A 13,402-nucleotide genomic window follows, 5' to 3' on the forward strand; every position below is an offset into this window, starting at 1 on the left:
CTGCTCACCGGCGACCGTCACCACTGCAGTCCATCCATGGTGGGTACAAAACTATACCCCCTGGACATGGATGCGGTGGGCGCCCCAACGATCAGCGAGGTAGGGGCTAGCGGAGGAGGAGGAGGAGGAGCGACTGGAGTTGCGGCGACAACAATGCAGCGCCGAGGGTGGTGGCGGCGGCCACCAACCCTAGTCCGGCGCCCATCATGGTGATGGTGGCGACTCCTCATCGAGCGACAGATGAGATGGCAAAGACGGTGAGCACGATCGTGGCGAGGAAGGCCGAGAACGGCATCGATCATTGAATTGAAGGTAGGCATACCTTCATTCCTTGTTCTTCTCGTCAAGAGCAAAGTGCTAATAACCTTCTGACTCGGCAAGGATAATCTTAGTCAGACCCGTACCCTTTTTCAACACGTTATCAACACTTTGCTCTTCACGAGAAGGAGGAGGAAAGAAGGTATCCCAACTTTCAATTCGATGATCGACGCCATTCTCAGCCTTCCTCGCCACTATCGCACTTGCTGCCTTCACCATCTCATCTGTCAATCGACGAGGAGGCCATCACCATGACGGGCGCCGAACTAGGGTTGGTGGCCGACACCACCACTCTCAGCGTCGCATTGTTTTCGCTGCAACTCTGGTCGCTCCTCCTCTTCCACTACCAGCCCCTGCCTTGCCGGCCGTCAGGGCATCCTGCCGCGTCCAAGTCCAAGGGGTACAGTTTTGTACCCACCATGGATGGATCGCAGAGATGATGCCCACCAGTGAGCAAAGCTCCCTCCTTCTAGAGATGGAATCGCTGCTGGCTCCGCTCGTCTCCCTACCACCACCGATTGCACCTGCAACACCTCCACCAACCACGTAGCCGCCAATTTGACACTGCTCCCCAACTCCCACACCACCGGGTTTCGGTAAACCGGAACCCTAGCCGCACGCACGGGGGAGCCACCACTCTTCACTTCATCATCATCTCACCATCATGCCAGAGCCGCTGCAGCGCACCACCCCAGCCTTCGCGCCACCTTTCGCGCCGTTCCTCATGGTTCTCCGAGCCACACACTCCCGAACGGAGTGGGGAACGTCGTACGGGTCCAACCAGACTCCGACTCCGATGAGGAGTGGGGGCCGTCGGCCTAACTCCGGTTGGCAAGCCGCCGGTGAACAAGGGGGGACCCGGCGGACAGTGGAGCAACGGTGGATGCGGACGGCGGCGGTGGTGGACACGAAGGGGAAGCAGCGATGGGTGCAAGTGGTGGCGGCAGAGGACTTTGCCACGCCTCTTTTGTTCAGCCTGGTGGGCCGGGCCGACGCCGATGCGGTGGTGGGCCTTGTTGATTTTGGCGAACCCGATGGTGGCCTTCCCGAGCGACGACGACGACCGGAGCGGCGGCGGCGCACGGCTGGACGAACAGCGGCGACGGCGACGCTAGGCTACACGGCGCTAGGGCTCTACCGGCGACGAGAGGCGAAGGCGAGGGTGGCGACGGATAGCGGAGACACCGGGGGTCCTTTTATAGGGGCTAAGCGGCGGCGACGAAGGCCCACGGCGACCGGCGATGCGATGGAAAGGTTAGGGTTTGGAGAGAAAGAGGAAACCGATTCGAGATCGAATCCACCGCTTTCCAAACGATTTTAGCCGACGATTCCAAAAGAGAAAAGGTAGAGGAGATCCCGAGGATCATTTTCCCTCTATCAATTTCACCGGATCGAGAAAGGGATGAACGAATTTGGAAGGGCGGCGGCGGCGTAGCTCGGCTAGGGTTCGGCCGGGCGACGGCTGGAGGTAGACGAAGACTGACAGGTGGGCCCCACCTGTCAGCGGGCGGACGCGTGCGCGCGGGTGGCGCTCGGCTGCGGGCCGACTTGGGCCGGGGAGGAGAGAGAGAAGGTTTTGGGCCGACTTTCGGCCCAAAGCCAAAAGAGAACTTTTTAAAACTTTTTCCAATTTAATTTATTCATGAAATGCAATTTCATTTATTAAAAATACTTCCTTGGCTCAAATAAATCCCAGAAAAATCTAGGAACTATAGAATCAAGTGAAGTATTTAATAAAATTTTATCTGGCCCACTTTTATATTGGAATTTATTATTTAAAATTAGATCTTCTCTTTTAGGCTTCTAAGATCATTTCTAATAGTTCCTTTTAGACAACAATTTATAATTTAAGGATTTTTAAACAAGAACAGCACTTAACATAACTATAATTAGATCATTAATTGATTAACTAATTACTGAATTGTTCTTTGTATCAATTAGGAATTGAGCTCTGAAAAATCCGAGAAAATTTCAGAGAGTATACTTAATCATAGAGAATTTAATAAAAAATTAAATTCATCCATGCTTTACATTTAGGAAATTTTATTTCCCACATTTAACTTCACTTGTAAATTAATGAACATTTAATATAAATTCTTTTAATGATTTATTAAATTATTTATAAATCCTAAAACGAAAATCAAGCTGTGACAAATCTACCCCCCTTACAAAGAATCTCGTCCCGAGATTCGGAACGGCTAGAAAGAAAAAGGCATAGGTAAACTGCAGTCTATCTTGTTCCATAACTCCGATAATTATTCTAAGGCTTTAAAGAAAACTACTGCTGCTTTGAAACTGGTGGCTGAGCTGTAACACTTGAAGACGCAACTCTTGAAGACGCTACTGGCACTGCATTGGCTCCTGTGACGACAATGTTGTTGACTTGACCTTGCGGCTGCTGATGCTTCAGCTTCGGACACTCTCTTGCAAAGTGACCTGGCTTGTAACAGTTGAAACATACCTGCTGCTCCCTTACACTACTGTTATTATCTTGAGGCTGGTCCTGCTAAACTGGCACCGACTGAGTAACTTGCTGTATGTTAACTTGATTGCTTTCATTAGTCTCTGAATTGATCTCACCACCAATATTCAACTGTTGTGACTGTCCTTGACCCGCAGAAGAATATTCACCAATTTGGAGTGGCTTGATACGCTGCCTCTGGCTACTACCCTGTGCCTCCTGGAAAACAGTCATTCTTCTCTTACGGTTGTCCATCCTGTTCTTCTTGTCTTCAAGTCGAATTGCTTTGTCAACCAGTTAATGAAAATCAGCATAGTCATGAGAGATTAACGTAACTGACAGTTCATCCTTCAGGCCTTCCAAGAACTTCTCTTGCCTTTCCTCGTCAGTACGCACATCTTCTGGAGCATAACGTGCTAGACGGTTGAACTCATGAAGATACTCTGTCACAGTACGATCCTTTTGCTTCAGTGTCCTGAACTCACGCTTCTTCAAAGCAACAACTCCTGCAGGTATGTGTGTCTTCTTGAATCCTTCGGTACACTCTTCCCAAGTGATTGGTTGTCCTTCTGCTCTGTTCATCCGGAAATGATCCCACCATTCTGAAGCAAATCCTTGCAACTGATGTGAAGCGAAAACAACTTTCTCCTGGTCAGTGCACTGGAGCAATTCTAACTTCTCAATAGTGTGCAGCCAATCACCTGCTTCTACTGGGTTGGTAGTGCTAGAAAAGATAGACGGCCTCACACGAAGAAAATCAGCTAACTTGTTATGTGGCGGTGGAGCATTGTTGTTCCCTTGGTTGAGCTGGTTCTGCATCTGCCGTACCATCATGTTCATTAACTGAGTCCGTTGAGCCAGAACTTGAGCAAGAGTTGGGTTCTCATCATTGTTATAGTTTCCACTTCTACTAGCACGAGTGTTCACCATCCGTTGCAGATTAGAGAAGATAGAAGGAGAGGGGTTACACTAAAGATAGACCTTAGCCAGGTTACCACTGATCTGGTGTGTGTAGTCCATTATTTTGTTTAAGTTGATTAAGCAAGCAACCTAGTATAGTTACACACTCATCATTGAACCACACCAATGACGGGAATGCAACCATACCTACACACAAGCAAGCAACAAACGTTCTACCCTACTAACTATTCTTCAAAGTCACTTTGCTGGTTTAGGTTCTAAGGTAGGATCCAAACTTCACTCCATCTTGACAACTTAACACTTCAGTTCTTCCTCGATCCACTTGACTTAACCTCCATAAGTAGACCACATTGGCATCTTTAAGTCTCACCAACAAGTTTCAAAACTACTCAAGTTGAATTAAAGAGGGAGTGGAATAGACAATGAAACAATTTGCAAAGAATTCCAGATAAGGAAGAAAGGAGAAATTTCCACAAATCATGTTTTCGGAAAATTAGTCCTTAAGGGTTGACCATTTGGCTATCCTACAGTCGAGATTCTCTGATACCAACTTGTCACGCCCAGAAATTCACAAGTAATTTCCGGACTTATTTGTGCATAAAATCCTCGTCCAGGAATCAGCCGAGGTACACAAACTGACAATTTAATATACAGATTCATCAAATTAACTAAAACGATAAATACTTACTTAAGAGGCACTTAGTCCTCACCATGAAGAAAACTGCAGCGGAAAATAAAATCTAGCGAAGCTCCGGCTCCACTCCCACAGGAAGCTCAACTGGGGTATAAGCCAAACGTCTTCTCCTTCGCAACTTGTCTTCAACTGAGGTTTGATTGATTATTGCAAGGTGAGCATATGACATACTCAGCAAGCCACACAACAAATATGCAAGTGCACAAGGATACCAAAGGATGGCATAATATAGGGCTCATTTGCAAAAGCAGCATTTAGCAAACATTTGAGAATTGTAAAACAGTAGAGTAATTAATCATCAATATTAATCAACACTGAACAGCACACCCATGCTGCACAGGCCCAACCATCCTGAACAACCATACCCGGCTGCACAGATCTATCTCCAAACTAGGAATGTACCATTCCAAACTAGGAGCTAATCAAATTATTACCAGTTATAGCATCATTTATTATGGTGAGAAGTGTGAGACTAATCACGAAAGACATTGTTAGACCCGCCCATAACCGCGGGCACGGCTATTCGAATAGTTTTGCTCTGGCCAGAGGTGTACCACTGTACCCACAAGACACAGCCCCACGACATGTCACCATGCGCCTCAATACCACCACGGTACCTCGGAAAGGAGCTGTGACAGTACCCCTCGCACAACACAATCCACCACAGCGCACCATTCCTGGATCATAATCACCCCCTTATAAACAAGGCATGGACTCCCCAGCGACCCCTGTGGGCTTATCTCCACCACTTCTCAGTCTGGTGCCCCGCAATGAACCATGCTATACAAAAGGTAAAGCCGTTGCCCACGCTGGCTTGTGGTTGGCACGGTTAATGTTTCACAACCGAAAATTGTGAACTGGCCCTTAATTGTCATGAGCACGACCATCAAAACCATGTGCTCACAACCCACCATTATCAAGTTTTAGTTGGCACATTAATTAATCAACCAATCATGATTGACCATCGTGAGCTATCATTAAGCCATCATTAAATAATAGTGAAGCATTAGTTATCCCAATTGTATGCTAATGTTTCTAAGCATGGCTAAGCAATTATGTCTAACATCTAGCTGAACCAATATATAAAGCTCAACTAGTCAAATTATAATAACCCAAGGTATCAAGGAATACAGTAATCAATGCAAACTGGCCTTAATAACGGAATAAGTTCACACCACCCGGTGACATTCTAAAATAAATGTACAGTTGAAATAAATAGAGAATTTAAATATAGGATCAACATGCTCAAAGGAATTGTGTTTAGGATCTGTGTGACTTGCCTTGCAATAACGGGTCTTCAATTAATCTTCTTGAACACTTCCGACGCACTCGCGAACCTTCAAAACGACGGAAACGACAAGTTAACACGCAAAACGAGGAACAAGACTAATAAAAACCAAATAAACAATACATATAAAGTAAACAAACATGTAGATCATAATTTTAATGAATTATGAGACTTGAACGGCCTCATTCTGACTTCATATGAATTTATTACGAATTTTACAAGATTAAATCTAATTAAAGCCTATTTAAAAAGGATTAAATAAATTTAGTTCAATTTATGGATAATTTTAATATGTAGATCTTTATTTTATACAACTTTTGCAACTTGAACCACATTAAACTGAGTTACAATGAATTAGTTATGAATTTTTTAAAGATTAAATCGAATTAAAACACTTATATAGATTTTAATTGAATTATGACGCAATAATGAATTATTTTTGATAAGGAAAAGAGGATTATTGCGTCATCGGCTAGGGTTCGCGGTGAACCGGGTGCACGGCAGCGGCTCACGGAAACGAACGGCCGAGATCGATCCATCCAAAACGAACGGCCGAGATCTATCGGTCCACGGCTGGTCTACTGCGGACGGCCACGATGACGTCGGCGATGACGTCACCACCGGCGACGGCTCGGGCGCGCAAGCTCGCCAGCGAACGACGGCGCTTCGGCACAAACGGAGTGCACCAGCGCGATGCGGGCGACGCGGCGAACTCACCGGTGACCAAAACAACGGTGGAAGATCAATGGACGGCGACGGCGACGAGGAAGAAGCGGCGGCGACCTTCGGCTTGACGACGACGGCGGTGCTCCGGCGATCTACGGCGACGATGGAGGGGCGGACGAGAACGGCGACAGCTTGGCGAACCTGATGGTGGCCTTCCTGAGCGACGACGACGACCGGAGCGGCGGCGGCGCACGGCTGGACGAACGGCGGAGAACTTTTTAAAACTTTTTCCAATTTAATTTATTCATGAAATGCAATTTCATTTATTAAAAATACTTCCTTGGCTCAAATAAATCCCAGAAAAATCTAGGAACTATAGAATCAAGTGAAGTATTTAATAAAATTTTATCTGGCCCACTTTTATATTGGAATTTATTATTTAAAATTAGATCTTCTCTTTTAGGCTTTTAAGATCATTTCTAATAGTTCCTTTTAGACAACAATTTATAATTTAAGGATTTTTAAACAAGAACAGCACTTAACATAACTATAATTAGATCATTAATTGATTAACTAATTACTGAATTGTTCTTTGTATCAATTAGGAATTGAGCTCTGAAAAATCCGAGAAAATTTCAGAGAGTATACTTAATCATAGAGAATTTAACAAAAAATTAAATTCATTCATGCTTTATATTTAGGAAATTTTATTTCCCACATTTAACTTCACTTGTAAATTATTGAACATTTAATATAAATTCTTTTAATAATTTATTAAATTATTTATAAATCCTGAAACGAAAATCAGGCTGTGACATATATTTGCCTGGAGATCATGTTTTAGGCAGCAAGTATATCTTGCCCACTATTAAGCGATCTACTCCACAGTCTAATTACTTTGAGATTATCCACATTGTGCCACCTAGTTCTCCTGTATCAGAAATCTTTCAAGGAAAAAAAGTCTTCTGAGGAACCAAGATATGAAGCACATTTCAATCTTACAAATGAAGCAAGACCTGAGGTTGGAAGTTCTCAGTAGGCTCCTATTAAACCAGAGAACAATCTCGATCTTCTCCTAGAGGATATTGCTCCACTTTCTGCGATGGACGGCATGCTCATCGAATATTACTCAATGTACCCACTTGGAGATTTACTGTAATCTCAGTGTGTCCCACTTGGAGATGAAACTACTTTAGTCTAAGTGTGTGTGAGACAATATATTGATATCCTATAGTTTGTCAAATATTAGTTGAAATAATAAGTAGATAAATACAAACTCCCTTAAGTTGCAAGTTTGTAAGATTTACTAGTCATTAGAGTTTGTACTATTAAATCTATGTAAACGTCATACTATGTATTTGATGTTTTAAATTATTGTATGTATGTATATATATTAAATAAAGAATTCTTCACTAAGCAAGTATTCTTTCACTATAGATGTCTAAGGATATTGCTCCGATTGGAGATGAATTATGTCTTGTGGACAATGGTACCACAAATTCTATATACTTAGGGAGATCAAATACTTTCAAACTCTTAAAAAGAGAGAAGGCAAAGTTTTGACCATCGCTGAACGCGATACTGTGATAGTTGGCTCTGGACGAGCAACTATTACACTCCTAATGGGTACACCAATTACAATCGAGGATGCCTTACTGTATCCTGATTCAACCCGTACCCTACTAAATTATAGAGATATCCATCAAAATGGGTTCCACATTGAAACCCATATGTATAACCGAGAAGAATTTCTTCTCTTAACTAAACAAAATGGATATGGCAAACGCATTTGCGAGAAAATTCCATCTTGCACATCGGGATTGTACTATACGTACATTAAGCCCGTTGCCATGTTGCGTATAAAGTAATTTTTACAAAAATGTTGATGCATTCCACACTTGGAATGATCGACTTGGGCACCCCGATATCAGGATGATGAGAAAAATTATTGGCAATTCTATTAGTCATCATTTGATCACTGGAAAATTTCCCAAATCCTCCATAGGATTTTGCATTATCTAGATATATGCCGTTGATCTTAGCATCATTGGTAATATACAAGATATTAATGAAGCACGTCATCATTTAAAGACAGAATTTGAGATGAAGTATTTGGGTCAAACCAAATTTTGCTTAGATCTACAACTTGAGAATTTACCTACTGGAATCCTTAGCACCAAGGTGCATATACCCATAAAATATTGGAGAAATTCAATATGGATAAGTCATATCCTTCCAAAACTGCTATGGTGGTTCAATCTCTAGACATAGAGAAAGATCCATTTAGACCAAAAGAACATGGAGAGAATGTTGTAGGACCTAATTATCCTTATCTCGCTGCTATCAGTGCACTTATGTATCCTGCAAATAGTACGAGACTAGATTTCTATTAGCAAGATACAGCGCTGCTCCTACCAACCGCCATTGGACTTGAGTTAAGAATATCTTTCGATATCTTAACGGCGCAAGAGATCTAGGACTTTTCTTTAAAAAGAACTAGGATTCGACTTTAGGATTCATATTTTTACAAGGTGGAACTACTATTTCATGGAAGTGTTCTAAACAGACCTGGTAGCCACATCCACAAATCATTCTGAAATAATTGCATTATATATGAGACATCACGTGAATGTGTATGGCTTCGCAGAGTGATTAACAACATATTAACATCTTGTGGTATTGGTTCATTAGAATCACCTACAATTATCCATGAAGATAATGCCGCTTGTGTTGTTAAAATGGAAACTGATTATATTAAGAGCAACATCACTAAGCATATTGCTCCTAATTATTTTTTTTCATGAGCTTAAGCAACATGGAGAGATAAACATCTTGCAAACTAAGTCATGTGATAATCTTGCTGATTTATTCACAAAATCACAACCATACTCCACATTCTTTAAATATGTTGAAGGAATTGGTATGATATGACTTAAAATTTTGCAGGATTCAGGGGGAGTACCTCTCTCTGGGAAATAACCTATTTTCGTTATATTACACTCTTTTTCCTTTGTATGAGTTTTACCCTTTAGGTTTTCTCATTCAAAGTTTTTAACAAGGTAATATCAAAATAAGTTATATGTCTTATCATTTCGCTTTCCACCACTTGGGTTTTTACTAAATGATAAATGTAGACATTATACTATTTTGGACAATATTACGAGCTTTACTCATAAAAGTCTAAAAATAGATAATAATATATCATGGTTTTTCTCCTTATTTTTCCCACTAGGTTTTTGAGGAGTTTACATGATGTATCTAATATACTAATTATAATTATTTCTAAGATTGTCTTTACAGATATCTGGAACAATGAAAGAGCAATGATCAAAGGCTGGATTCGATCAAGGGGGAGTATCATGAAATAAATAGATGATCTCATCCATATAAATGATGGGATCGGCAACCGAAGGTTTGGCACGGTGGTTGTGCCAAGCCACGTGCCTTCTCGCCCTCCCGGCGCTCCTCAGCAACGGGCTTGATGGTTCCCAACCATCGCGCCTACGGTTGCTGCCCCTTCCTCATCTATATATTGTAATCGCATTGATCAATAAAGGTACAACGATTGTCTCGCTCTCACAATCTCAATTGCCTTTTCAATGGATTCGAGTAATTTTTGTCTCTCACTCTATATATCATATTAATATCCCCAAGGAGCAGCCATCACTCATCGAAGCTGGCTTTTAATCCTATGTGTTGCGTAGTAAAACCTCTTTGTCTATAAGCCTGGTTTGTCCGTAGACTCCTTAATAGGATGAACTCCGTTTGGCAGTGTAGGAGCGTCATCTTTGCAGTGCTAGACAAGCAAAGGAAAAGATCCCTATGGGCAGGAACCGGAGATCTCACAAGTGGAAAATGCAAAGTTAATTGGGTGAGGACATGTTCACAGACCACAAATAGGGGCCTTGGGCCCCTACACCTCGAGAAATTCGTAAGAGCGTTACGAATGGCTATGGCATTAGTTGAAATAGCTGGGAAAAGCTTCGTTAGGAATGGAGACTCCATGTGACGACACTAACAAAATCCTCTTTGCGGCGGCAACACAAATCAAGGTGGGAGACAGAACCACCGTGCGATTCTGGGACTCAGCTTGGTTCAATGGCTTGCGGCCTAAGGATGTGGCACCAAAAGTGTATGCAATCTCAAAAAAGAAAATAAAACACTAAAGCAGGCCATAACCAACAATCAGTGGGTGTAGGATCTCGACTTGCCGATTGTACAAGGTATGACAACAGACCTCCTGGACTAGTTGGTCAACCTTTGGAATGGGTCCAGCTGGTCGAGCTGTCCCCTAGTGAAGCGGATGACATCATTTGGAAGATCACAAATAATGAGACATACTCGGCAGCCTCAACATACGAAGCGCAATTCTTCGGCTCGACCAAAACAAACTTCGACATGCTGATCTGGAAGCCTTGGGCCCTAGTTGGGTCATGTAGAACAGAGTCCTGACGTCCAACAGACTGTATTGATCTACTGTAATAGTTTTCTTTTCTTTTCAGGCTCTTGCCAAGTTTTGTACATACTCTTTGTTCTTTAATGTATACTGTGGGGGCCTCCCTCACTGTGCTTTGATAAAAAAACAGACTATCTGTGAGAGGTTGACGAAACAACACATACTGCCCACTTTGCAAACATACTTTGGAGACAGCTTTATACCTCCTCGCAGAAAGCAGATACACTAGAAGAATATGAAATATGATTGCAACGTAGACAGCGCAAGAACAATTCAAATCGGCATCATGAGAGGCGATGACCACAGTACATGATTGGTGGGAAGCATTGGCTACATGTAAAGGACTGCCCAAGAAAAGGATGAGAACCCTCCTGCTGCTGACAACTTGGGAAATTTGGAAGAAGCGGGCTACAGATCTGTAGCCAGCTGCAGCACGGACTTTAAGACGTAATATGTGTATGATAGGTAGGACCATGTATTAATAGTATAGTAAGCAACTATTGTATAAACTAGGAAGGTAGCCCGCGCAGATGCGCGGGCACCTTATTTAGTGATGTTTGAAATTTTGTAACGAATGTTTATGTATAGGATTTTTTAAAGAATATTTTTTTACTCTTCTAAATCTATGTTTATCAATATTTTTTTGGATTGTTTTGAAAGTTGGTTTCGATCACTGGATGCACGGACACGATTTAAGAAGGTACATGCTCCTGGACATTTGTCTGCTTATGTGACTATGCAGGTAAGGTGGACCAACAGGGACGTCGGGTCCTTTGAGGGGGTTTCTGTGACATCCTAGTGCAATTAGGATGTGGTCTATGTTTTTTTTTATTTAAAGGATATGATATGTGCTGTCCATAAGCATTGTGTGCACTTGTCCATAAGAATGAAAGTGTAAGTGAGGTGATAGCGTAAGTGAGCGTGCCAGTTGGAGTTGGATGCATGCTGAGCTACCTTGTTCTGAAGGACGGGTTGTTACAAATTGTAAACAAAATTACTTAGATTTATAAGAAAAATATGTCTCAACAATAGAGTTGGTTCATATGAAACTATCATTTTATACTACATGCGTTTTTTTAATTTAAACTTTTAAGTAATATTTTTTCCTTGTATACTAAACATGTCCCTGTAGATTTTAAGATATAATAATTTAAGAAATTTTCTATTAAAAATATGATAATATGACTTCTTTATCTAATTAAAGACATACTCACGTACTTCTATTTACTTCTACTACCTCCATCCATAAATCGAAGGATTCAAATTTTATCCTAAAATATAAGAGATTTTTAATACTACTCATTTCATCCAACCATTCTTCATTTAATTTTTATCCAACATTACTCTAACCATCTTCTAACTCTTTACATACCCCTTATTTAATGATGGATATCTTAGTATTTTTTTCATTCCTCCTTAATTCCTATAAAATTTTAGGATCCATTATAGAATGGAGATATATAGTAATAAAAAAGAGCTTCATTCATAGACATATTTATCGGGAATGCTAGGGGACGGGATACCATTGCCCCAACGGGATAGCTTCCCCTCCACCTCCATCAACTGCAAGAGCATAAGGCACGAGGGCCGAGCCGGCAGCGAGGGGAGAGCGGCGGCGGTGGCCGGAGCTAGAGAGCCGGGGGGAGGGGGCGGCAGTGGTGGCCGGAGCCGAGGGAGAGAGCGACGGCGGTGGCCAGAGTCGGGGCGCCGGCGGTTGGAGCCAAAGAGCGGAGGGATGGGGTGGCGGCGGTGGCTGGAGCCAGAGAGCCGAGGGAGGGGGCGGCGGCGGTGGCCGGAGCCGGCGGGGGACGGGGCGACGACGGTGGCCGGAGCCGGGGGAGGGAGCGGCGGCGGTGGTCGGAGCCGATGGGGGAGGGAGCGGCGACGGGGGCCGGAGCCGGATCCAGGGGATGGGAGGGGGTGGCAGTGGTGCGTCGCTGGAGCCGGAGGAGGGAGCGGCGGCGGTGGCCAGAGCTAGGGAGGAAGGGGCGCTGGGGCGGCAGTGGTTGGCGGCGTCAATGTCGGGTGTGTATCGCGTGATACCTGGTAGGTATCGCGTGATACCTGGCTAGTATCGCATGATTCCTGATAGGTATCACCTGATACATCACAAGTATCATCTAATAGGTATCGCGTGATACCTGATAGGTATCACCCGATACCTCGCAAGTATCACCTTATATGTGGCAAGAATCGCATGATACCTAATAGGTATCACCTGATACGTCGTGAGTATTACCTAAAAACGTGGTAGAATCGCCTGATACCTGATATGTGTCAACCGATACTGGACCTGATACCTAACCAGTATCATCCCGTTCAAAAATGGGATTCCGTTATATAGCAGCCCCCCATATTTATTTGTACCTTTGAGATTGATTTAGCTTTACATATTTGTATAGGTAAATAGACCTCGTATACAAGTTGAGAAATATAATTAAGTTGGTAGAAAGTCGTTAGATATCTAATGGTATAAAGTAAGTAAAAATTAAGGTGGATTTTTTTGGGGGGTAATTTTTAGGATCTTTTGGTTAACTTAATTGTTGTAAGGAAAACAAAGAGATGAGAGCCAGTGGATTCGTCTCGTCCATGAGGAGG

The sequence above is a fragment of the Oryza glaberrima genome, chromosome 5 (assembly GCF_000147395.1).
Source record: "Oryza glaberrima chromosome 5, OglaRS2, whole genome shotgun sequence".
Lineage (NCBI taxonomy): Eukaryota > Viridiplantae > Streptophyta > Magnoliopsida > Poales > Poaceae > Oryza > Oryza glaberrima.